The sequence below is a fragment of the Leucoraja erinacea genome, chromosome 39 (assembly GCF_028641065.1).
Source record: "Leucoraja erinacea ecotype New England chromosome 39, Leri_hhj_1, whole genome shotgun sequence".
NCBI classification, from domain to species: Eukaryota; Metazoa; Chordata; class Chondrichthyes; order Rajiformes; family Rajidae; genus Leucoraja; species Leucoraja erinaceus.
Genome location: NC_073415.1, coordinates 1,105,111 through 1,131,796, shown reverse-complemented (window position 1 = coordinate 1,131,796; position 26,686 = coordinate 1,105,111). Strand labels below are relative to the sequence as shown.

At 42.7% G+C, this 26,686-nt stretch overlaps 1 protein-coding gene and 1 long non-coding RNA gene across 8 annotated transcripts in view; one reads left to right on the top strand and one right to left on the bottom strand.

The window, feature by feature from the left end:
* nfixb (nuclear factor I/Xb) overlaps positions 1–1,182 on the bottom strand; it is a 465,085-nt gene extending 463,903 nt beyond the window's left edge. For 2 of the 7 annotated variants that reach the window (XM_055664148.1, XM_055664155.1), the window contains exon 1: positions 962–1,176. The gene's annotated coding sequence lies outside the window, so the exon portion shown is untranslated. Of the gene's footprint in view, positions 1–961 lie in introns of all 7 variants that reach the window. The other 5 variants (XM_055664149.1, XM_055664144.1, XM_055664154.1 and 2 more) reach the window with 5 other exon arrangements.
* The window catches only part of LOC129714503 (uncharacterized), an 85,077-nt gene extending 58,597 nt beyond the window's left edge, over positions 1–26,480 (top strand). Inside the window, exons 3-4 of the long non-coding RNA XR_008726357.1 lie at positions 16,203–16,351; positions 25,850–26,480. This is a non-coding gene — a long non-coding RNA (uncharacterized LOC129714503). The remainder of the gene's footprint in view (positions 1–16,202; positions 16,352–25,849) is intronic.
* Positions 26,481–26,686: the final 206 nt, after the last annotated feature.

The window sequence follows — 26,686 nt, the reverse complement described above, 5'->3', positions numbered from 1 at the left end:
CCCCAACATCGAATTCTAACAAGAAAGAGTTTAAACCAAAATGGCAATGAAACGTTAAACTAACTATGAAGTTTTAGCTTCTGAATTAGTCCCAGTTCAGATTTTCAGAGAGAGTGCACGCCATTCCCATTCAGTCTCTGTTTGAAACCAGTCGATAGAAAATATTCTATCTGTTCCCTAGAAAGCTTTATTGAAACTCAATCTGCTTCATCATGGTCGATGCAGTGAATTGCTGTTTATACTGCAATGAAAAATAACAATTCTGCCTTTTTCCAGTATAGATTTTCACATTTCTACAGATTCCATGAAAAATATTGTGAACGTGTTCATGCTGGCAGAATTTGTTTTGAAGGGTGATTTAGAAAAAAGTTCTCGCGTTATACTGAAAGTTTACAAACATTCTTAACCCTATAATTTAATAACTTCTGCGTGGCTTTAAATGCCAACAGGTGTAAGGATCATACCACATCAGCGAGTTTACATCTGAGTTGTGTTTTAAGAGGGCCAACATTTTTATTTTCTACGTGTAAATCGAATGCAGCATTCTTGGGAGTCGCTCATTTATATAAAACATGTACTGTTTAAATGTCGTTATTTATACAACCCTGAAAATCCACCAACAAGGTCCACGTGGATGTTATTTTAATGGCCCACTCTCTTCTTTAAACAACCTACATGTACGATTCAGATATTGTGCTCACACACACACACACACACACACACACACACACACACACACACACACACACACACACACACACACACACACACACACACACACACACACACACACACACACACACACACACACACACACACACACACACACACACACACACACACACACACACACACACACACACACACACACACACACACACACACACACACACTGTAACAGAATATAAATATATTTAATAATGCCATTGCCGACACTAAAGGAAAATAAAGTAAGCCTTACCTTTCGTTGCCCCTGTTTCAGACGGGCTCCAGATATTTAACAGGGAGAGACAGAGATTAGACTGCTACAGGGATTAACAGAACATAAACGAATTGAATTGACTATTTCTGCGCCAAGTTTGTTCAGTCTTCCTGAGAAATAATGTTAGAGATTATATCAAGCAAATACTTCTGTAGATAATCCTGAATATCGATTAATTTAATCAGACTCAGGGTGATGGAGCGATATCTTCAGCCCCTGCAGGAAATTTCGTTTTAGTTCTTCTGTTCCTATACATGTTTTATTCACCTCGACCTGGTGATTATTAATTCCAAGGCTACCTGGTTGAAGGACAACGTGGAACAATGCGAATCGCTCGTTTGCAATAAATCATATTTTTCTGCTTGCCAAACCAGATCCAATTACCTGGCCAGTTGGATTGGAATTTTGTATTAAAAAAAAGGACTGTTTGTGTATTTTATAACCACACAGGCACAATTCTCGATACTTTTTAGCATTGGCGTGACGACTCGGGTTGGATTTACGTGTTGCTATCGTATACATATCGCATTCAAACGATTATTTTGTCAAATAAAAATTCCATACGCATGTGAGTACTTTGAAAATATAACATCTAACGAGATTTTCCTTTAATTTATACATATAATGAAATGTATCTTTGGATCTACCGAATGCTTGAGCGAGTATGCGTCTATGAGCGCACACACACATACACACACGGATACACGGTGACCCCACGTTTTACAGTCAGGATTAAATTATAAATATGTTAGGTGTAGGAATAAATTAATTTCATCTTTTGATTTTTGTGCGTTGCCACGAGCGAGAACTAATTTTTGGGGCATTTGTTTTAAAATAAATAAGATCGAATTTCAAACTAATTTTGGGGGAAGAAAAGTAATATTCAGTTAATTTTAAAACGTCCTGGCACCGGGTTTAACTAATACTTGTTTTAAATAAATGTAGAGATTGTTATGCCTTGTATCTAATTCAAAGATTCCCCCTTCGATTATGTTATGGTGTTTTTTTATATAAATCAGTACATTTGGTTGATAGTTTCCGGGACACATTCTATCCATTCCCAGCAACTCGAAGACGTCTAGTATTTTCCAAAGGATTTATTTAATCAGTCTTTCAAATAAATTATCTGCAAGTCAGTGAAAAATGCGGCATTGAGAATGTCGATATATATATAGTGTGGATTCTTTAACTGGGAGTAATTCAACTTTGATGAATTAATCTTTAGTGAAGACTCTATGAAGATTACATTTTATTACGCTATCTTTGGCTTTTGCATTTGATTCCAAATATTGTGCTTTTCCACACTGTCGAGGGAATGTTTGTTGTAAGTCTAACTATAATAGATACACAGCCAGGTTTTTTCCCCCGACCTTGTTTTGGCTGCTCGCTTACTTGATCTCCATCGCACTAAAATGCTGCTGCCTCGAATTTTAAATTTCTGTTTTTCGGCAAGTAAATCCACATAAATCTGTATTAAATGTTGATGCGGATGAAATTAATATCAACCGAAAGAGACAGTTATAGATAAATTAACAATGATACATATGGAGAGATAGAATGAAATCTACATGGACAAGTATATAGCCATCATTTTACCGACATATCACATCTCTAAACATAACCATGGTCAAATATCTGAGCCTATATTCCACAAGAAACAATATTTTTTGCTAGGGATTTTATTTATTTATTGATGCGTCGGCAGCATTTAATTCCACACAGCTCTCCCGTGTAGAGAAGTGGAAAGAAAAGGGGTTTTGACAGAAGTTTGACCGTGTTATTTCTCAGTATCGATTATACTAATTCGTTTGATTACCGCTCAACCAGTGAGGATGAGGTTGGAAATTGCTAGCATTGCGGTGCGTCGTGTGTGTGGTTTGGGGGTAGTTTTGTTGTGGTCTCTGCAGTGATCCCGGCAAACCAAGACTGGCAAGAGTGGAGAGTATGTGACAATGTTGCACCGACCCCAGTAACTTCAAATCCATCTGAGGCCATGCCGTCGCCATTGGCGACTCCCCCAACTCGCCACATTTTAATAACGTTGCATTTTTCAGAGGTTTGTGTGATATTTATCAATAGCCGATATCTTTAATCACATCTCTCGTCCACGCAGGCATCACCGCGCCGGGCATAGTTTGTGTTTATTCCAAAAAAATTCAAAAGCCATTGTTCGATCTCCGACTCTGGCATTTGAATTCGGAGCAATTGTTTTTCTACTTCAAGGGGAAAAAATACAAGCTGTTTATTGAGGAAAAAATAGCAAATTAGAATTATTTCCATAGTACATATTGTGGGGTTATTTTTCCCCTACACCTGAATACAATTGGATCCTAAATAGCACCTTCACGGTTAGCTCTCAACACCCTTTTACGATGCTTATTTAAAAAGGGTACCTCATTAGAATTAGTTCCATATTAGATATTAGAGGGGATTTTCACACCTCAATATAATTAGCTCAGGTTACTAAATCCTTAATAGTCCCTTCATTGTTGTTTCTCTGTCTCTTTCAGGCTGTTAAAAAAAAAATCCGAATAATTTCCATATTAGATATTGTAGTATTTCCCACACCCCACCCCTGCACTTCAATACAATTTGACCAGGTAACTGCATCTTTAATAGCACTTCCGCATTTTTTTTCACCAGCCCCTTTCAAGCTCTTTATTTAAAAGAACACTTAGAATGATCTCCATGTTAGTTTTTATAATATTTTTCATACCTCAACACAATTAGATCAGGTAACTAAATCCTTTAGATAGCACTTTCACGGTTTCTTTTATGCTCCTTACTAGTTGCTTATTTGGAGGGAAAAACACCCAATTAGAATTATTTCCATATTAGATATTGTAGTTTCCCCTCTCACCCCTCCAGTCCCAGCCCCCACACCTAAATTGTTTCACCTTTCAGATGAGAAAAATAACTACTACAACCAACACTGGATTATGCTGATATTGTCTATCAGAATACATTTGATACACATCTTCAACCCCTTAATGTAGTTTAAAATAGTCTTTGCAGATTTATTTTAAGGTGTCCATATATAACTCACCACTGTTCTATGTACGAAACTCTAAACTGGTTATCCCCCCACATGCTCGAAGATGCTACCACTGGTTCCAGTTCATCTTTAAATGCATCCACCTCAATTACCCTTCTTATTTAAAACAAGACATATTACCATACACACCCTCATATTCACTAAGACATATTCAGCAACCCTTCTTTTTCATTCCAAGAACTAACAAAGAAATTGGGAGACGTGCATTTAAATTCAAAGCTCCTTCTGACTGGAACACTCTGCCTAGTACCATAAGAACTATTAGCTCATTTCGTCTATTTAAAAATACACGTTTACCCTTCGTTATAAAACCATGTACCTGTGTCTAGTATTAGAGTCTTTGAGCTCCTTTATCTAGCTTGCTCTGTGTGTGATCATTTGGCATAACTATTGTATATGCATGGCCATTACACTTATGTATTATTGTATTGCATAGTGTAACAAGGTCTTATATTGTATTATGTCACAATATCATGAAATAATATATCATGTAATAATGTTGATAGTATGTATTAACGTACGATGTATGATAGGTGGTATATGGTATTATGCATCAACATTATGCTGTAACACATAACTATTGTTATTATTGGATATGTAAAGCCAATTAACAATTGTTATAAACTATAACAAGTGGGGATGGAGGAGTTTTGGGATTGGTGTGTGGGTAGGTGGGTCAATGAGAGCCTCTATGTATGTTATGTCTTGTGCTGTATGTTCTATGTTGGACCCCCTCGAAAACGAGATGACTGTCCATCTCAAGGGGTTATCCATGAATAAACTTGTTTCAAACTGGATCAGGCAACTAAATCCTTAATAGTACTTTCACATTTTATTTTGTTTAGCCCCTTTCAAATTGTTTATTTTTTAAACATTTAGTTAGAATTATTTCCATATTAGATATTGGAGTGGGATTTTTTTCGCACATCAATACAATTGGATCAGGTAACTAAATCCTTAACGGTTTATTCTCTGTTCTTTTCCGGCTGCTTATTTATTTATTAAAATCACCATTAGAATTATTTTCCTATTAGATATTGTAGCCCACACACACACACACACACACACACACACACACACACACACACACACAACACACACACACACACACACACACACACACACACACACACACACACACACACACGCACACACACACACACACACACACACACATCTGAATACATTTAGATCCGGTAACTAAATCCTTCTTAGTACCTCCATGGTTTATTCTCTGCCTCTTGGTAACTGGGCAGAGGGAACACAAAATTCACAAAACCTTAGTGACCAATATCTAAAGCGAGTGTGGATCTAAATCTATCTATTTGGAGTTCAGGAATAGCTACTTCCCCACAGACATCAGGCTATTAAACCTGGCTCGGACAAAACTCTGATTATTAATAACCCAGTATCTGTTATTTGCACTTTATCAGTTTATTTATTCATGTGTGTATATATTTATATCATGGTATATGGACACACTGATCTGTTTTGTAGTCAATGCGTACTATGTTCTGTGTGCTGAAGCAAAGCAAGAATTTCATTGTCCTATACAGGGACACATGACAATAAACTCACTTGAACTTGAACTTGAACTTCTGGCTTCTTAGTTGTAATTATTACCTAATGTAAACAATTAATATAATTTACTATCATTAATTTCACTAGTTTACTATCATTATACATTAACTATATTATTTATGTTTTATATTCTAAACTGAATTTAGTTTCTCATTCCATTAACTATTTTCCTTCAGTTAATTTAAATATAATATTAATTTAATATATGTGTCATCCCACTCAATCTTTCCTGTTTTTTGTCATTTCAATAACAGAGGATGGTAACATATTTTAAATTGCAAGTCTACAGGAGGTTATCCAGTGTGCGTTGAGGAAAAGGAGTCTTAACTGAAAATTTAACCCCTTAGTCATTTTCTGAAAAAGGGTCTCGACACGAAACGTCACCGATTCCTTCTCTCCAGATATGCTGCCTGTCCCGCTGAGTTACTCCAGTATTTTGTGTCTATCTTCAGTTTAAACCAGCATCTGCAGTTCATTCCGACACTCTTAACTTTTCAACTTTTCAGAATATGCGTTCATCATTAGTTGTATAAGCTGACCGAATCCTTGTGTGTGCTTCACGTTTGGGGTTCAAATGAGATTCCTCTATTCTACGAAGGTCTCCGACCAGCCACTTGCATCTTGCAACTCGCCTGGGTCAGAAGGGAATCGAATTCTCCTCTTTTAGGATTCACAGATAGCAAGGGAAGCAAGGTGGTAAGGTAAGGGTAACAAGAGAGGATCTGACGGTACAGGGCAGGCGTGATAGAGAGTTGGGAAGGTAAAGCCATCAGGAAATAGGAGAAGATGCTGGAGTAACTCAGCGGGACAGGCAGCATCTCTGGAGAGAAGGAATGAGTGACGTTTCGGGTCAAGACCCTATTTCAGACCGAGAGTCAGGGGAGAGGGAAGACATAGAGATCTGTGTTTTCAAACCTTACCCTTCCATATCTCTGTGTCCCATCCTCCCCTGATTCCCAAGAAGGGTCTCGACGCCCATTCCTTCTCTCCGGAGATGCTACCTGTCCCGCTGAGTTACTCCAGCAGGTTGCGTCTTTTTTCAGTGTAAACCTGCATCTGCAGTTCCTTCCCACACAAGAAATGGGAGAATTTGTGTGAAGAGAAATCGAGGGAATGGAGAGGGTGAAGAGAGAGGGGGGCGGAGGAAATAAAAGAAAGGAACTTGAGATTAAGATGGAGGTGATATTATTTAGATATTTTCTGCTGCCTGAGACCAAACATGAAATATTTTAATTTTAAACACCCGATAAAGAAACAAAAAAAAAGCTTCTGTGACTTCCCTCAGCTCGATAGTTCTATACTCCTTTGCTGCCTATACATTCACAATAAATTCATCAATTCTAAGGTCAGGATTAGGCCATTCGGCCCATCAAGTCTACTCCGCCATTCAATCATAGCTGATCTATCTCTCCCTCCTAACCCCATTATCCTGCCTTCTCCCCATGACCCCTGACACCCGCACTAATCAAGAATCTATCTATCTCCGCCTTAAAAATATCCACTGACTTGGCCTCCACAGCCGTCTGTGGCAAAGAATTCCACAGATTCACCACCCTCTGACTAGAGAGATTCCTCCTCGTCTCCTTTCTAAAGGTAAATCCTTTTCTTCTGAAACGATGGCCTCTTGGTTCTAGAGGGTTATGGTTTATTCTTTGTCTGTAGTGTGTAAAACTCGGGTTAAAATTCTCACAGAAGTCAATCCTAACCCGGGGAAACCACGGATCATTTTGTGGCGAAGATGTGTTTGTCTGTACAGTATCAGTGATTTTCCATGTCTCATCTGCGTTGCTCAATACTGGGCAATGGCGATCATTTTGCTATTAACATTGTTATTCATTGCCCGAACGCCAAAGACCTTCTGCTGTAGATGCAAACTTCTCATATATCCCCGTTGTTGCATCTTTTACCTGCTTGGCTCTGTGTGGGATCTAATTGTTCAGACTGGAATATCATGTCACATATTACTCATTATTAACAGTTCTATAAACCCGCCTCTGCTCGCTGCCACAGTTAAAAATAAACACTTTTTAAAGAAATGCCAGCAAGGAATCCTACACGGTGCGGCCCATGTGTCGGCTGCTTTAACCCTTTCAATGCCGGGCTGCGGTTAACCCTTCCGTTGCCAGCAGCGATTCAAAGCAACTTTACACAGCAACACGTTGGCAGGAGAATGTAGAGTTTCCTGGTCACGACTAAAATAAATAAAGGCATTGTCGTCCTTGTAGCTGCGGTTGTTAATTTCAAAATATTCTTAAAGCAAGGGTTACAAGAGCCTACACTATTCATACTGACACTAGGTTACCATATAGTAGATAGATAGATAGATAGATAGATAGATAGATAGATAGATAGATAGATAGATAGATAGATAGATAGATAGATAGATAGATAGATAGATAGATAGATAGATAGATAGATAGATAGATAGATAGATGGATGGATGGATGGATGGATGATAGATAGATAGATGGATGGATGGATGGATGGATGGATGGATGGATGGATGGATGGATGGATGGATGGATGGATGGATGGATGGATGGATGGATGGATGGATGGATGGATGGATGGATGGATGGATGGATGGATGGATGGATGGATGGATGGATGGATGGATGGATGGATGGATGGATGGATGGATAGATAGCTCACCAGAAAGAATAATCCCCTCTATTGTTGTTCTTTACATTCAGCAGCGTTGCCTGAATAGAGAGGCAAGACCCTGGTCAGAAGTCCCTCTCTAGTGTGGACCAGCCTGGTCATTAGCCACATTCTGCACTGTCCCAGCCCTGAATATACCACAGTCCCACTCAATATAGGGGGAGTTTAAATCAGCTAGCACTTCAGATTTCGCTTGGACAGTTTACAACCCAGCGATATTAACATTGATTTTGCTAACATCAAGTAATGCTTGCATTCCCCCTCTCTCCATCCCTCTCCCACTCTAGTCGTCCTACTAGCTTCACTGTCGCCCTGTGGAGTTTCACTGTTTGTATCACTCATTATCACCTTCTCCACAGCCAACAATGGACCATTGTGGGCTCCACCTTTCCTTGATCATCGTTGGTGGCTTTGATTTTTCTTTTGCATATTTTTCAATCATTTGTTTTCAGCTTAGTTTAGTTTAGAGATACAGCACGGTAAAACAGGCCCTTCGGCCCATCGAGTCCGCACCCGACCGGCGATCCCCACACATTTGCATGTTCTCCCCGTGACCGCATGGGTTTTGTCCGGGTGCTCCGGTTTCCTCCCGCACTCCAAAAGACAGGTTTGGACGTTAATTGGCTTTGGTAAAAAAACTTGTAAATTGTCCCTAGTGTGGGGTAGAATAGATCTAGTGTACGGGGATCGCTGGTTGACATGGACTCGGTGGGCCGAAGGGCCTGTATCTCTAAACTAAACCAAACTAAAGATGATTGATGGTCAACATAGACTCAATGGGCAGAAAGGTAGAGAAATCCAGAACTTTAAGGTGAGAGAGGGAAGATTTAATAGAAACCTGAGTGGCAAATGTTTCATCTCAGAAGATGATAGGTGTATGGAAGAACTGCCAGAGGGGGGAGAAACATAGAATCGGAAAATAGGTGCAGGAGTAGGCCATTCGGCCCTTCGAGCCAGCACCGCCATTCACTATGATCATGGCTGATCATTCACAATCAGTACCCCGTTCCTGCCTTCTCCCCATATCCCTTGATTCCATTAGCCCTAAGAGCTACATCTAACTCTCTCTTGAATGCATCCAGTGAATTGGCCTCCACTGTCTTCTGTGGCAGAAAATTCCACAGAATCACAAATCTCTGGGTGAAAAAGTTTCCCCCCATCTCAGTCCCTTTATTCTTAAACTGTGACCCCCTGGTTCTGGACTCTCCCAACATTTTTGCTGCATCTAGCCTGTCCAATCAATAATGTCCTTCCTCAAATTAGGAGACCAAACTGCACATAATACTCCAGTTGCGGTCTCACCAGGGCCCTGTACAACTGCAGTAGGACCTCATTGCTCCTATACTCAACTCCTCTTGCTACGAAGGTAGTTGAGGCAGGTGCTATAACAGCAGTTAAAAGACACTTGGACAGGTCGATGAATAGGAGAGATTACGGCTTAAGTCAAGCATGTTGGACTAGTTTAGTTGGTCTCTTGGTTAGCATGGCTGAGTTGGGCTGAAGGGCCTGTTTCTGTGCTGTACCACTCTGATGTTAGGACTATTGAGAGAGACTTTTCTTGAGGAATTACCCAGTGATGGGTGGGATATGGGAGGAACTTGTAAATAAGAAGGGGATGATCACTTTAATGGGATTGTGTTGTAGGCCCTTCAATAATGAGTGGGAATTAGACAAACAAATATGTTGGATTATGTTTGGATCGCTGAAAGATGAATTAGTTGGTGATTTTTAATAGTTGGTGATTGTAACTTCCTTCATATTGACTGGGACAGCCACATACACAGATTGGAGCTCTAGTTTAGAGATACAGAGGCCCATCAGCCCACCAACCCCATGCCAACCAGCAACTGTACATGAGTTAGATCCTACACACTAGGGACAATTCCTCGCATCATTGTGATAGCGAAGTCAGCTATCTTCTTTCTCTGTTTCCATTATTCAGTTCAGTTTAGTTGGGTCTGGAGATACAACATGGAAATGGGGCCCTTCGGTTACTGAGGGTGGAACGAGGCTCCCGTCGGAGCGGCCAAGCTCGGGGAGGTGTGGCGCTCGCAGCCCGAGGGAGGTTCGGCGCCCGTGTCGGGGCGGCCCAGCCTCGAGGAGCCTCGAGGTCGCCAGCTCCATTAGGCCTCAGCGCAGACGGAGGCAGAGAAGGCCAATACGACCAAAAAGTCGCATTCCCCCGCAGGGAGAGACTGCAAACCCCCCCCAAACACAAACTAAAAACCAAAAACTAGACTAACCAAAACAAAATAAACAACACAAAAAACACAAACAAACGGGAGTGCCGGTGAGCCTCTGCAGCCAGAGCCGCGCCGCCACTCCGATATTGCTCAGATAAGGAGTCCTGTGTCAGGTAAGGGGAGCTGCCATCAGGCAAATCTTTGAGTTGTCTAAGGGATGTAGGAGAATATTTTGGAGAGGAATCAGGATAAAAAAAGTTCATGAGATATCCCTGGCAGACCCAATGTCTCCCTAGTCACCCCGTTTGCTTAGTTTAGTTTGGAGATACAGCGCGGAAACAGGCCCTTCGGCCCACTGAGTCCGTGCCAACCAGCGATCCCCGCACACTAGTATTATCCCACGTACTAGGGGAAATTTTTACAATTTTTATCTAAGCCAATTAGCCTTCAAACCTCGACATCTTTGGAGTGCGGGAGGAAACCAGAGATCCCGGAGAAAACCCACTTGGTCACGGGGAGAACGTACAAATTCAGTACAGACAGCACCCGTTGTCAGGATCAAACCTGGGTCTCTGGTGCTGTGAGGCAGCAACTCTACTGCTGCACCACCGTGCCACCCCTGTAGTTTAGCTTAGTTTAGTTTAGTTTAGTTTAGTTTAGTTTAGTTTAGTTTAGTTTAGTTTAATTTAGTTAACTTTAGTTTAGTTTAGTTTAGTTAACTTTAGTTTAGTGAACTTTAGTTTAGGTTAGTTCAGTTTAGTTAACTTTAGTTTAGGTTAGTTCAGTTCAGTTTAGTTTAGTTTAGTTTAGTTTAGTTTAGTTTAGTTTAGTTTAGTTTAGTTTAGTTTAGGTTAGTTCTGTTTAGTTAACTTTAGTTTAGTTTAGTTTAGTTTAGTTTAGTTTAGTTTAGTTTAGTTTAGTTTAGTTAAGTTTAGTTTAGTTTAGTTTAGGTTAGTTCAGTTTAGTTAACTTTAGTTTAGTTTAGATTAGTTTAGTTTAGTTTAGTTTAGTTTAGTTCAGTTCAGTTTAGTTTAGTTTAGTTTAGTTTAGTTTAGTTTAGTTTAGTTTAGTTTAGGTTAGTTCAGCTTAGTTAACTTTAGTTTAGTTTAGTTTAGTTAACTTTAGTTTGGTTTAGTTTAGTTTAGTTAACTTTAGTTTAGTTTAATTAAGTTTAGTTTAGTTTAATTATCTTTAGTTTAGTTTAGTTAACTTTAGTTTAGTTTAGGTTAGTTCAGTTTAGTTAACTTTAGTTTAGTTTAGGTTAGTTCAGTTTAGTTAACTTTAGTTTACATTAGTTTAGTTTAGTTAACTTCAGTTTAGTTTAGTTTAGTTTAGAGATACAGCGTAGAAACAGGCTCTTCAGCCCACCGGGTCTTTACTTACCACCATTCACCCAGTCACACTAATTTAGTGGTCTATTATTGTCAAGTGCACAGAAATATAATGAAAGCTTTATTCTGTGCGTGTCTGATAAAATCAGACAATACATGAGTGTGATCATGTACAAGTGAAAGAGTGAAAGGATTGTAGCGGTCAGCTTGATAGTAAGTGGGACACGGGGTGGTCAGGTGAGGAGGAGGACGTTGGCTCATGGGCCTGCAAGCTTCCTGGATCAAAGGGCACTCCAGAACTTCCAACATGTGGACTGGACTCTGAACTTTCGACTGTTTGGGTTTTCTGCTTTTTTTTAATTTTAAACAGTATTTAGTACCTTGCCCAGAATAGGGGAATCGAGGAGCAGAGGGCATGGGTTTAATGTGAAGGGCAAAAGATTTAATAGGAATCTGAGAAGTAACTTTTTCACACAGAGGGTGGTGGGTGTATGGAACAAGCTGCCAGAGGAGGTAGTTGAGGCTGGGACTATCCCAACGTTTAAGAAACAGTTAGACAGGTACATGGGTGGGACAAGTTTGGAGGGATATGGACCAAACGTGGAAGGTGGGACTAATGTAGATGGGGCATGTTGGCCGGTGTGAGCAAGTAGGGCCGAAGGGCCTGTTTCCACGGTGTACGGTTCCAATATTGTGGTGACTGTGCATTTGTGGTGTGCAAAATAATTTCACTGTACTGTGCATATGAAGAACCAATGAAGAACCATTGAACCATTGAATTACCAATAGACTTTTGTTTGACTGGATAGCACGCAACAAAAAGCTTTTCCCTTGTCCATCGGTGCAAGTGAAATAATAAACTGAACTAAACCAAACTAGATCCCTTTCTGGGACAGACTGTGAAGAGTTACTGGAGGGGATGTGAGAGGAACAATCCACCTACATTGGGAAAGACAATAGACAATAGACAATAGGTGCAGGAGTAGGCCATTCGGCCCTTCGAGCCAGCACCACCATTTAATGTGATCATGGCTGATCATCCCCAATCAGTACCCCGTTCCTGCCTTCTCCCCATATCCCCTGACTCCACTTTTTTTAAGAGCCCTATCTAGCTCTCTCTTGAAAGCATCCAGAGAACCAGCCTCCACCGCCCTCTGAGGCAGAGAATTCCACAGACTCACCGCTCTCTGTGAGAAAAAGTGTTTCCTCGTCTCCGTTCTAAATGGCTTACCCCTTATTCTTAAACTGTGGCCCCTCGTTCTGGACTCCCGCAACATCGGGAACATGTTTCCTGCCTCTAGTGTGTCCAAGCCCTTAACAATCTTATATGTTTCAATGAGATTCCCTCTCATCCTTCAAAACTCCAGAGTGTACAAGCCCAGCTGCTCCAGTCTCTCAGCATATGACAGTCCCGCCATCCCGGAATTAACCTTGTAAACCTACGCTGCACTCCCTCAATAGCCTTCCTCAAATTAAGGGGACCAAAACTGCACATAATACTCCAGGTGTGGTCTCACTAGGGCTCTGTACAACTGCAGAAGGACCTCTTTGCTCCATTGAATGATTAGAGATTGTCGGGGAGGCTTTGTGCATGAAAGGTAATGTCTCCCAAATTTGGTTGTGCTTCTTGAAGAGATGGCCAAGAGGGATGGCGAGGGCAGGGTGGTAAACATTGCCCACGTGGACTTTAGCAAGGCATTTGACAAAGACCCGCGCGGTAATCAAGTCTGGGAGGTTAGATGACGTGGAATCCCGAATGAGCAAGCCAAATGGATACAAAATTGCAGATAGACACAAAACATACACTGGAGTAACTCAGCAGGACAGGCAGCATCTCTGGAGAGAAGGAATGGGTGACGTTTCTGAAAATGGATCTCGACCCGAAATGTCAGCCATTCCTTCTATCCAGAGATGCTGCCTGTCCCGCTGAGATACTCCAGTGTGTGTGTCCATCTTCGATGTAAAGTTCCTTCCTACACATTTTGGATACAAAATTAGTTTGGTAGAAGGAGTCGGTGGTTGGTGGTGGAGGCTGTTACTCAGGTTGGAGACCAGTGACCAGTGATGTGTGAAAGGGATCGGAGGTGGGTCCACCGTCTCACAATATAATGATAGGTTACATGCATAGAAACATAGAAAATGTTGGAATCATATGGTGCAACACAATTGTAAAATCTAACTGTTTCAGGACTGGACGAGGGTTGGTCAAGATTATAAACAATGATCTCCTTACTTTTTTTTTTTTTTTAAATATTTTATTCTCTTTTTTCTATTTTCTTTTCCTCAACTTTCTTCACTCATTCGTCTTTTTCCTTTTTCTTCACACACTATATACCTCACGCCTTTCTATCCTTTACTATCTAAATTATTTGTCTTATTCTCATCTTTCTCTATTATAACAAAAGTTGTACATAAAATGTATTATGAAAATATATATTAGGCACTTTGGTGCCATATGGTTGTACTTACTTCTAATAAAATAAAATATTTAAAAAAAAAAGAAACATAGAAAATAGGTGTCGGGATAGGCCATTCGGCCCTTCATGCCAGGGCCACCATTCAATATGATCATGGCTGATCATCCAGAATACGATACAATAGAACTTTATTCATCCCTGGAGGGAAATTGCTCTGCCGACAGTCATAACACATACAAGGTACACAAAACCGTGGTCCCTGCCCAGTAGGCCCAGCCGGCCCGTGGCCGTTCGAGGATCCATGGGAACCCACCTGGAGGCCCGGCTCGCCCACCCAGAGAGGAGGGAGTGGGTGGGAGGGCCGGTGAGCAGACGGGCTGCGGGAGGGAGTGCAGGGCCTCGACGGGGGAGTGGCCACTGGAGGCCCTGCAAAAGCCTGGGGCTGGGCTGGACCGGGCTCCGCTCCAAGAGGCCGAGCACGTGGACCGCACGCGGTGATGGAGGACACCACGGCTACGCTTGGCCAGGCCGACCCGGCAACGTCGCCATGACAACGGGCCTTCATGGTCAGGTCAAGATCCCTGCACTTACAACGACTGGGACTTGGAAATGGCGACTCTGTAGCCTGTCTCAGTGTACTACTGCTATACACACTTGTACTGTATCTGAGATACTGATCTAAGGTGTGTCTCAGTGCTGATATTTGGTGATACTTGTACTGAACTGTGTACAATGAAGTTCACTGTACCTCGATACCATACCATTGAAGTAATCTGGCACTTTGACTTCATCGGTCATTGCAACGGGCACAGGAGTTGCAACGTACCTTTGGAGAGGAGTTGAGAAGGAATTTCTTCCGCCGGAGGAGGTAAATCTGTGGAATGAATTGCCACAGACAGCTGTGGAGGCTGTCTATGGATATTTTTAAAGCACAGATTGATAATTCTTGGTTAGTATGGGTGTCAAAGGTTATGGGGGGAAGGCAGGAGAATGGGGTTGAGAGGGAGAGATAGATCAGCCATGATCGAATTGCAGTGTAGACTCAATGGGCTGAATGGCCTAATTCTGCTCCTATGACTTAGGAACATGAACTTTAATTCAGTTTGGAGATACAGTGTGGAAACAGGCCCTTCGGCCCATCAACTCTGTGCCGATCAACCATTCCCATACACCGCATTTAGAGTACTGTGTCCAGTTCTGGCCACCATACGACAGGAAAGATGTAGTCAAGCTGGAAAGGGTGCAGAGAAGGCAGACACAAAACTGAGTTGGATGATCAGCCATGATCATATTGAATGGCGGTGCAGGCTCGAAGGGCCGAATGGCCTACTCCTGCACCTAATTTCTATGTTTCTATGTTTCTAAATGTAAGTAAGTAGGTAAGTAAGTAAGTTTATTGGCCAAGTATTCACATACAAGGAATTTGCCTTGGTGCTCCGCCCACAAGTAACAACATGACATACAGTGACAGTTACGAATGACTCAGAAAACACTAAACATTAATAATAATAAGACATTAATGATAAAACACCATTGATCAAGCATGTGAACCAACAAAATACCAGATCAAAGGGAGACTACAGATTTTTGGCTGTTGAGTAGAGCAACTACTCGTGGATAAAAACTGTTTTATGTCTGGCTGTGGCAGCTTTGACAATCCGGAGTTGCCTGGAGTAACTCAGTGGGCGAGGCAGCATCTCTGGAGAGAAGGAATGGGCGACGTTTTGGGTGGAGACCCTTCTTCAGACCCCATTCCTTTTCTCCAAAGATGCAGCCTCACCCGTTGAGTGACTCCAGCATTTTGTGTCTACCTTCGAATTAAACCAGCATCTGCAGTTCTTTCTTACACAAAGGGCACAGGGAAGATTTACGATGATGTTGCATGGGTTTTACAGAGTGCTATGTTTACATATTTGGTGTGCTGCTGCTGCAAGAATTTAATTGTTCCATTTCGGGGCACGACAATAAAACACTCTTGACTCTTGCACATAGGTTGAGGAGAACGTTCTTGGCAGAATCTACCCAGCTCCGTTGGTTTCCATGGGAATGCCGTCTGGACTGATGCAAGGATCGGACACACACACACAGACCCCCGGCTTTGGGAGCCGAGGTGCAGGAGGGGCAAGGGGACGCACTGCGTGGTGAGTTGTTTAGATCTGCAGAGGTGGTGGGCGGGGTGACTCAATAGCAACGTTGCAAAGGTAGACAGTCTGTCTGAAGAAGGGTCTCGACCCAAAACGTCACCCATTCCTTCTCTCCAGAGATGCTGCCTGTCCCGCCGAATTACTCCAGCACTTTGTGTCTATCTTTGGTTTAAACCAGCATCTGCAGTTCCTTCCCACACATTTCGTCCTCTCCACTGCGACATCTCCTCAAGGTGTGTCTGCTTTGAAGAAGTTGTCCTCCTCTCTCCGACGAGAGTTCTACAACATCCCCTGTTGTTGCTCCCCCTCTGTGCCCTATCCGTATGCCCCCCTCTCCCCTGACCCTCAGTCTGAAGAAGAGATACAGCATGGAAACAGGCCCTTCGGCCCACCGAGGCCGCGCCGACCAGCGATCCCCACACACTAACAATATCCTACACACACCAAGGGCAATTTACATTTATACAAGCCAATTAACCTGCAAACCCTGTACGCCTTTGGAGTGTGGGTGGAAGCCGGGGCACCCGGAGACAACCCAGTCGGTCAAAGGGAGAACATGCAAACTCCGTACAGACAGCACCGCAGTCAGGATCTAACCCAGGTCTCTGGCACTATAAGGCTGCAATTCTGCTGCTGTGCCACCGTGCTACCAGAATGACTGTGACAGGACTTGAACCTGCAATCTTCTGATGACATTGCTTTAAGTACCAATGTCAGATGCCTTTTCCATAAAGGGCCTGTCCCACCAGCATGGGACTGCATGCGGCGAGCGCGACCAAACCGGAAGCGGGGGCCGCGCGGAGGTCGAGTGATCCCGTACGAGTTGACGTGAAGTTGGAGCGAAGTCCGCGGGAAGTTCACGCGTGACGTACGGCGTCGGGATGCTGCGTACGGCGTCGAGACGCTGGGCACGCCCGTCGAGACGGCACGTACGGCTTCAATGTGGCTGCGGGCCGGCAGGCCGTTGCTGCGTGGAATTTTTGAACACGGTCAGTTTTTCGGAGCCCCGCGCGATATCGGGACCAGCTCCGCACAACTCCATACGGCTCCGGCTCTCGAAATGGGACCGGCCCCGCGAGGCCCTACGGCTCAAGCGACCACGTTAGGTCGCGCTTGCCGCATGGAGTCGCATGCTCGTGGGACAAGCTCTTTAGGCCATGCGGTCCCTTCCCTGTTCAGGCAACTGTATCATTCTATCAACAGCTAGAGAGCGGTCTTGACCTTCGGACGTTAATCAGACTGCTGGACTTTACCTTGCACTAAACGTTATTCCCTTTATCCTGTATCTGCACACTGTGGATGGCTCGATTGTAATCATTTATTGTCTTTCCACTGGCTGGTTAGCATGCAATAAAATATCTTTTCGCTGTATCTTGGTACATGAGCTGATAAACTAAACTAAACTAAACTGAACAAAACTAAACTAAAAATTGTATGTCCGCATCCCGGCAGTCAATAATCTAATTTCTTAAATCTTCAGCCTCACCAATTAAATTCCCTCCTAAGGACACAGACACGACCCTTCCATTCCCATACTACATTAACCATATATAACCATATAACAATTACAGCACGGAAACAGACCATCTCAGCCCCTCTAGTCCGTGCCGAACACTTATTCTCACCTAGTCCCATCTACCTGCACTCAGACCATAACCCTCCGTTCCTTTCCCGTCCATATACCTATCCATTTAAATTTTAAATGATAAAAACGAACCTGCCTCCACCACCTTCACTGGAAGCTCATTCCACACAGCTACCACTCTCTGAGTAAAGAAGTTCCCCCTCATGTTACCCCCAAACTTCTGTCCCTTAATTCTCAAATCATGTCCTCTTGTTTGAATCTTCCCTACTCTCAAGGGGAAAATCAATCAATCAATCAATCAATCAATCAATCAATCAACCTTTATTGTCATCTTGCAAGCAACAGTTGTACAGTGCAAAATGAAAAGACGTTTCCCAGTGAATAGCGGAGCATCGCACATGAAATTTAAAAACACTTCACACATAATAACACTAAAAAAAACAATCCAGTCCCTGATGGAACTGTATAAATAGTTAAAAGCAGGTAAAAAACACAATGTTAAAATACAGTAAACCAATCATAAATGGGAATGGGAAAAGCTTATCAGATCATCCGAAAAGTGATTGCCCAGATGGGATCAGTCGGCATCTGTAGAGAGAGGAGCAATGATCCCGTATCAGAACTGGAAAAGCGAGTGTGTTCAAAATTAGCGCAGGTGGGAAGACAAGGTGAGTCCTGTGACAAGATGGAGGCCATGGTTGTCCAGGTAACACAATGCCTTCAGCGATGGTCGAACGGATGTGTGATGAATGACGGCAGTCAGCTAGACCGAGAAAACAGCAGAACAATAGTTTAATTTAAGAAGGTGGACACAAAACGCTGGAGTCACTCAGAGGGTCAGGCAGCAACTCTGGAGGGAAGGAATGTGTGTTGTTTTGGGTCAAGACCCTTCTTCAGTTTAGTTTAGTTTATTGCACGTGTACCGAGGTACAGTGAAAAGCTTTGTTGCGTGCTATCCAGTCAGCAGAAAGACTATACATGATTACAATCGACCCATCCACATTGTACAAAAACGGGATATAAGGGAATCATGTTTTTTTAAATTTTTTTTTATTTTTTTATTAGAAGCAATTGTACAAAGACAAAACATTTGGCATCTAAAATTATGCAATTATTGCACAGCCTCATTTTTAACTTTATAAGCTGAAAATGAAAGAAAAGAAGAAAGAGAGTGAAGGGAGAAGTGAAAAGATAGCTCGAAAAAGCAGATCAAAAAGATCCCTAGACTACCTAAATAGTGTGGCCCCTCCCCCTCCCCGCCCCCCACCCCCCCCACCCCCCCCCCCCCCCCCATCACCCAGCCCAGAATCACCCAGATTTAAATTTAGATTTGCGTTACACCATACTATCCCTGTAAGATTTCGGTGCCATCGAGGGAGTACAGAGAAGGTTCACCACACTGATTCCTGGGATGTCAGGACTTTCATATGAAGAAAGACTGGATAGACTCGGCTTGTACTCGCTAGATTTTAGAAGGTTATAGAAACTTGCAAAATTCTTAAGGGGTTGCACAGGCTAGATGCAGGAAGATTGTTCCCGATGTTGGGGAAGTCCAGAACAAGGGGTCGCAGTTTAAGGATAAGGGGGAAATCTTTTAGGACCGAGATGAGAAAAACATTTTTCACACAGAGAGTGGTGAATCTGTGGAATTCTCTGCCACAGAAGGTAGTTGAGGCCAGTTCATTGGCTATATTTAAGAGGGGGTTAGATGTGGCCCTTGTGGCTAAAGGGATCAGGGGGTATGGAGAGAAGGCAGGTACAGGATACTGAGTTGGATGATCAGCCATGATCATATAGAATGGCGGTGCAGGCTCGAAGGGCCGAATGGCCTACTCCTGCACCTATTTTCTATGTTTCTATGTTTCTAAATGGAATAATGTTGAGTGCAAAATAAAGTCTGATTAAAGATCGTCTGAGAACACAACTGTTGCTGGGAAACTGAAAGACAAGTGGATTCTGCAAATATATAGAAGGGTCCCGACCCGAAACATCCGTGTTGCCTGACCTTGTGTCCTTTTTGTGTAAACCAGCACATGTTTCTGACCTCTGCGAACACCCAGTCTGTCAGGCAGCACCTGTGGAGGGAGAATATAGAGTTCATATAACAGATGGGCACAAAGTCAATTTAGTCAATACAGCATAAAAACAGGCCCTTCAGCCCAACTTACCCATGCCGACCAACATGTCCCATCTACACGAGTCCCACTTGCTTGCGTTTGGCCCATAACCCTCCAAACTTGTCCTATCCATGCCCCTGTCCAAATATTTTTTTAAAGTTACATATTTGTGGGCAAAAATGTGTCGGGAAGCCTATAATTAAAATTATGCTGTGTTGAACGACAATTTCTTCCACCTATATAAAAGGATAAAGTCAACATATGCTGAAAATTAAACATTATTATTAAAATAATATGTCGCTGTTACTCAGTCGAAATCCTGGAATTCCTTCCACATCAGCATTCGAGCATATTATTAAAATTATATATAATTATACATTAAAAAATCTAAAAGTGTGAAAATCGAGTTTTTAACTTTTTAGTGGTGCCAGTATGCTGTATCAGTATGTGAGTCACAATTATTGTTATATTGTGTTATTAAATTATTATTATTATTATTATTATTATTATTATTATTATTATTATTATTATTATTATTATTATAATATAGTGGATATTATTACAACAGAGCTGGGTGGTTCAGATGCAAACAAGATTCCACACTGTTCAAGAAGAATGTTTCTCATTTTTCACATTTTTTTCTTTTGACGTAGAAAGAGGCCATTTGGCCCATTGGCACCATGCCGTCTCAAAGGCTAGTTATCTGAAATGTGTTGGAAGGAACTACGGAAGAGTTCAGACCCAAATCGCCACCTATTCCTTTTCTCCAGAGATGCTGCCTGACCCGCTGAGTTACTCCGGCATTTTGTGTATTTCCCTAGTTACCGGAAATATGTCTTGAAAACTGTCTAATTCAATGTTCAGCCCAGATTGCAATGTGCCCAGACTAGAGATTCTGATAATAGACACAAAATGCTGGAGAAACTCAGCGGGTCAAACAGCATCTCAGGATAAAAGGAATAGGTGGCGTTTTGGGTCAAGACCCTTTTTCAGACTCGACCCAAAACGTCACCGATTCCTTTTCTCCAGAGATGCTGTCTGACCCGCTGACTTACTCCACCTTTTTGTGTCTATCTGGATCTAGGATTGGTTTCATAGAGACGAGCAGAGGGTGTGGTGGAAGGTTTATTTTTGGACTGAAGGCCCTTGACGAGTGGTGTGCCTCAGGGATCGATGTTGGGCCCATTCTATTTGTAGTCTATACTAGACTAAGTGGGACCCATTGGGTCCCATGTTCACACGGGAGGGCTGGTCCCCCAATGCAATATTCCACCTCTCCACCAGTTCCACCTCCCCACCAATTACTTCAACCCAAACAACCATTTGCAGTGCATTTTTACTTCAAACCAACCATATTTCCATTTTCAAACCACATTAAGGGCACTCACAGTTGAGTGACATGTGTTCAGTGTTATTCAGAGCTCAGAGAGACGTGACCCTCTGGCTTCCTCCATCTTGCAGAGACTGAATGAGGCACACCACCACCTGGTTTTATATTCCCTCTCCCTCCCTCCAGCAGGGGCAGCAGAGAGAATGACAAATCTTTAAAAAACATGAATATCTCTCCTATTTTTCAACGATGGGAAAAATCCTCCAGTCCTGGCAGGTGGAGGGGGACCATAGGTAGCGGCGTTCTCTCGGAAATCGCAGCACAGCGAGCCAAAAGCGGTCAAGATCAGACTTTTAGTAATATATAGATTGACGATTTATATGAGAATATGCAAGGAATGATTAGTGCGTTTGAAGATGCCACTAAAATAGGTGGTATCATATATTGGAAACAGGAAAAGGAACAGGAGACCTTTCGGGTCGAGACCCTTCTTCAGACAGGGGGATCCACTGCCATTTGGAAAGGGTATTCGCAGAACATAGAACATAGAATGTAGAACATGGACCCTTCTTCAGACAGTTGGAGTAAAGGGCCTGTCCCACGAGCATGCCACTCCATGCGGCAAGCGCAACCAAACCAGAAGCGGGAGCCGCGCGGAGGTCGAAAGAGTGACACGGCGTTGAGGCGGCTGCGGGCCGGCAGGCCGTTGCCGCGCGGAATTTTTAAACACGGTCAGTTTTTCGGATCCCCGCGCGATGTTAGGGACCAGCTCCGCACAACTCCATACGGCTCTGGCGATCGAAGTGGGACCAGCCCCGCGAGGCCGTATGGCTCAAGCGATCACGTTAGGTCGCGCTTGCCGCATGCAGGCGCATGCTGGTGGGACCGGCCCTTTACTCAACGGGACAGGCAGCATCTCTGGAGAGAAGGAATTGGTGATGTTTCAGGTCGAGTCAGTCTGAAGAAGGGTCTCGACCTGAAACTTCATCCATTCCTTCTCTCCAGAGTTGCTGCCTGTCCCGCTGAGTTACTCCAACATTTTGTGTCTTATCTTAAGCATGTTAAAGATGCGTGTCTGGGAATATGCGGGCTTAAATGTACACTATATCCAATACACTATATTAATCACCGATGCGGTAAATCTATTAAGGATCAAATGTAAACTGCTGCATGGGCCTGTATTGTAACGCCATTAGCTACAGGCTGGGGTTGGTCTGTGGAGAGGGGATTTGGGAGAGGCACACACAGGATAGCGCAGATAGGGGGGAACTATTCTCAGCAGCAGATGGTTCAACGACCAGGGGCACAGATTGGTAATGGGCACCAGATGAGAGCAGGTACTCAGGAGAAGCACAGATATACAGAGAGGGGTAATGGTTCAGAATTCATCGCCTGTGGGTTGATGGAACCAAGATCAATCAACTCCATCAGAAGAAAGTGGGTAGCAAGTTTTTTTTTCATCGTTTTAGCCATTTCCATCAAGGCCAGCACTTTTTGCCCATCACTAGTGCCTTTCAGGAAGGGGGGAAGCAGGGCGCTCTCTCAAGGAGTTTTGGAGGAGGTTTACCAGGATTATAGGGACATGTAGTGATACAGGGCAGAAACAGGCCCTTCGGCCCAACTTGTCCACACCGGCCCACCTACGCTAGTCCCACCTGCCCCGCACATGGTCCATATCCCTCCAAACCTGTCCTGTCCATGTGCCTGTCCAAGGTAACACAAAAATGCTGGAGAAACTCAGCGGGTGCAGCAGCATCTATGGAGCGAAGGAAATTGGCAACGTTTCGTGACGAAACCCAAAGGAAATAGGCAACGTTTCGGGTCGAAACCCGGAAGGGTTTCGGGCCGAAACGTTGCCTATTTCCTTCGCTCCATAGATGCTGCTGCACCCGCTGAGTTTCTCCAGCACATTAAAGGGATAGGCAGAGGCAGATGTTGCAGATCACCAACAGCCTTTATAGACAAACTCAGCGGGTGCAGCAGCATCTATGGAGCGAAGGAAATAGGCAACGTTTCGGGACGAAACCCAAAGGAAATAGGCAACGTTTCGGGTCGAAACCCGGAAGGGTTTCGGGCCGAAACGTTGCCTATTTCCTTCGCTCCATACATGCTGCTGCACCCGCTGAGTTTCTCCAGCACTTTTGTCTACCTTCGATTTTCCAGCATCTGCAGTTCCTTCTTAAACACATGTAACTGTCCAACAATTTCTCAAACATTGGCATAGTCCCAGCCTCAACTACCTCCTCTGGCAGCTTGTTCCATACACCCGCCACGATGATGTCTTGTTTAGGGGGTATTACCTATAAGGAGAGGGAGTTCATAAGTGATAAGAGTAGAATTAGGCCATTCGGCCCATCAAGTCTACTCCACCATTCAATCCTGGCTGATCTATCTCTCCCTCTCAACGCCATTCTCCTGCCTTCTCCCCATGCCCGCACACACCCACACCCACACACACAGACGCACATACGCATACTCGTGCACATACACACATGTGCGCACATGCACCTTCTTACACATGCACACATATGCATGTACATACGCACACATTTGTATGCACACACGTGTATCCACATTCATATCCATATACACACACACATACAAATAAGGTCATAAGATCATAAGTGATATGAGCAGAATCAGGCCATTTGGCCCATCAAGTCTACGCCACCATTCAATCATGACTGATCTATCTCTCCCTCCTAACCCCATTCTCCTGCCTTCTCCCCGTAACCCCTGACACCCGCCTGGGTTGGGCGGCAACTTGGAGACGACATCACCCACTTATGTGTGGAGTGGGGACATCCTCGTAATCATCTGCGGCTCATGGGGATTGATCACACACACACACACACACACGCACATGCACACACACACACACACACACACACACACACACACACACACACACACACACACACACACACACACACACACACACACACACACACGCACTCTGGGATTACCACTGGCCAATTGCATTTTCATTTTCCCTGAATTGACACAGTGTTTACATAAACCTTACGTACAAAAACTCCCTGAAGCTGTGTACATTAACAGGTTTAGCAGTTGTTGCCTTCTCTACAGTTTGCGTTCACACAGAGACTCTGAGATGAATGCGCCTCGTGGCATAAACATACGAGCCTGGACTCAGATGTGGGAGGAATACATATTTTCATAAGAACAGTTTAGGAGATGGGTGGGTTGCTGTCTGTCCAAAGTTGAATCCTGCCATTATGCCAGGTTTGAGTGCCTTTATAGATTAGATGACATATCAAAGTTGCCGGGGTTGTAGACGTGGTTCATATTAGGTCACTTCAACAGGAAGTGTAACATGCAATGATTAAATCCTGCACCACTCTTCAGGTGTATTAGTCGAACAAGGACAGAGCATGTAAATAAACGCATTGTCACTGCTCCTGGCACATTCCTCAACTCAATGTAAGTGACTCAAATTAATTTAAACTCTGCACTAACGGCCTGTTCTAGTGGAGTTTAGTTTAGTTTAGTTTAGTTTAGATTAGATTAGATTAGATTAGATTAGATGAGTTGAGTTGAGTTGAGATTAGTTTAGTTTAGTTTGGATTAGTTTAATTTAGTTTAGTTTAGTTTAATTTAGTTTAGATTAGTTTAGTTTAATTTAGTTGAGATTAGTTTAGTTTAGATTAAGGATTTTGAGTATAGGAGCAGGGAGGTTCTACTGCAGTTGTACATGGTCTTGGTGAGACCACACCTGGAGTATTACGTACAGTTTTGGTCTCCAAATCTGAGGAAGGACATTATTGCCATAGAGGGAGTGCAGAGAAGGTTCACCAGACTGATTCCTGGGATGTCAGGACTTTCATATGAAGAAAGACTGGATAGACTCGGCTTGTACTCGCTAGAATTTAGGAGATTGAGGGGGGATCTTATAGAAACTTACAAAATTCTTAAGGGGTTGGACAGGCTAAATGCAGGAAGATTGTTCTCGATGTTGGGGAAGTCCAGGACAAGGGGTCACAGCTTAAGGATAAGGTGGAAATCCTTTAAGACCGAGATGAGAAAAACATTTTTCACACAGAGAGTGGTGAATCTCTGGAATTCTCTGCCACAGAGGGTAGTTGATGCCAGTTCATCGGCTATATTTAAGAGGGAGTTAGATGTGGCCCTTGTGGCTAAAGGGATCAGGGGGAGTGGAGAGAAGGCAGGTACGGGATACTGAGTTGGATGATCAGCCATAATCATATTGAATGGCGGTGCAGGCTCGAAGGGCCAAATTGCCTACTCCTGCACCTATTTTCTATGTATCTATGTATTAGTTTAGATTAGTTTGGTTTAGTTTAGTTTAGTTTAGTCAGTCTGAATAAGGGTTTTATTTTTTTTTTTTTTAATATTTTATTAGAGGCTACGTACAGTCATATAAACCGTGGCATACAGCATACTACATTCCGTGTACAACTTCTTGTTTTAAATTTTAACAATAGAGAAATAACAGAAGCAAGAAAAAAAGAAAAGAAAAGTGTAAGGAAAGGAGTGATGTGTGAGCCCTGGGAGTTAACAATTGATAATTTGTGGAAGGATAGAGAGAAGGAACCCATGGAGATGTAAAAAGAAAAAGAAAACAAGAAAGGAAACACAGAAAACAAAAGGGAAAAAAAAGGCAGAACAGAGAAAAAAGTGATATACCTACTTCATATGTGAACTTAATAATGCAAAATAAGAAATAACACTCATATTCAACTGAATACCTCAGCTGCTATTGTTATTTATCTGTAATTTTTTAATTTTTTTATTATATGTATGTATTTTTACCTTATCTTATATATTTAAACTGCTCTTGTGAATCGCACCGTGGGATTGACTTTTAAATTTCGTTGTACCATGTGCAATGACAATAAAGAGATTCATTCATTCATTCATTCATATCTTTCCACAACCCTCACCTTGTTCTGAAAAGGTTAATTTCCAGAGTAATGTTGCCTATATTATACTTGTAATAAATCGATGAAAGGAGACCATATCTTTAAGAATTGTGAATAAAAGGTTTCAGCCCGAAACGTTGCCTATTTCCCTCACCCGCTGAGTTTCGCCAGCACTTTTGTCTACCTTAGTTTAGCTTAGTTTAGTTTAGTTAAATTAGATTAGATTAGATTTGTTTAGTTTAGTTTAGTTTAATTGAGTCGAGTTGGGATTAGATTAGTTTAGATTAGTTTAGTACATTATCATAGGGTACATGTATTATGTATTGTGATGTATTGCCATTATCATCAGGTACAGTGAAAAGCCTTTGTTGCGTGCTAACCAGTCAGCGGAAAGACAAT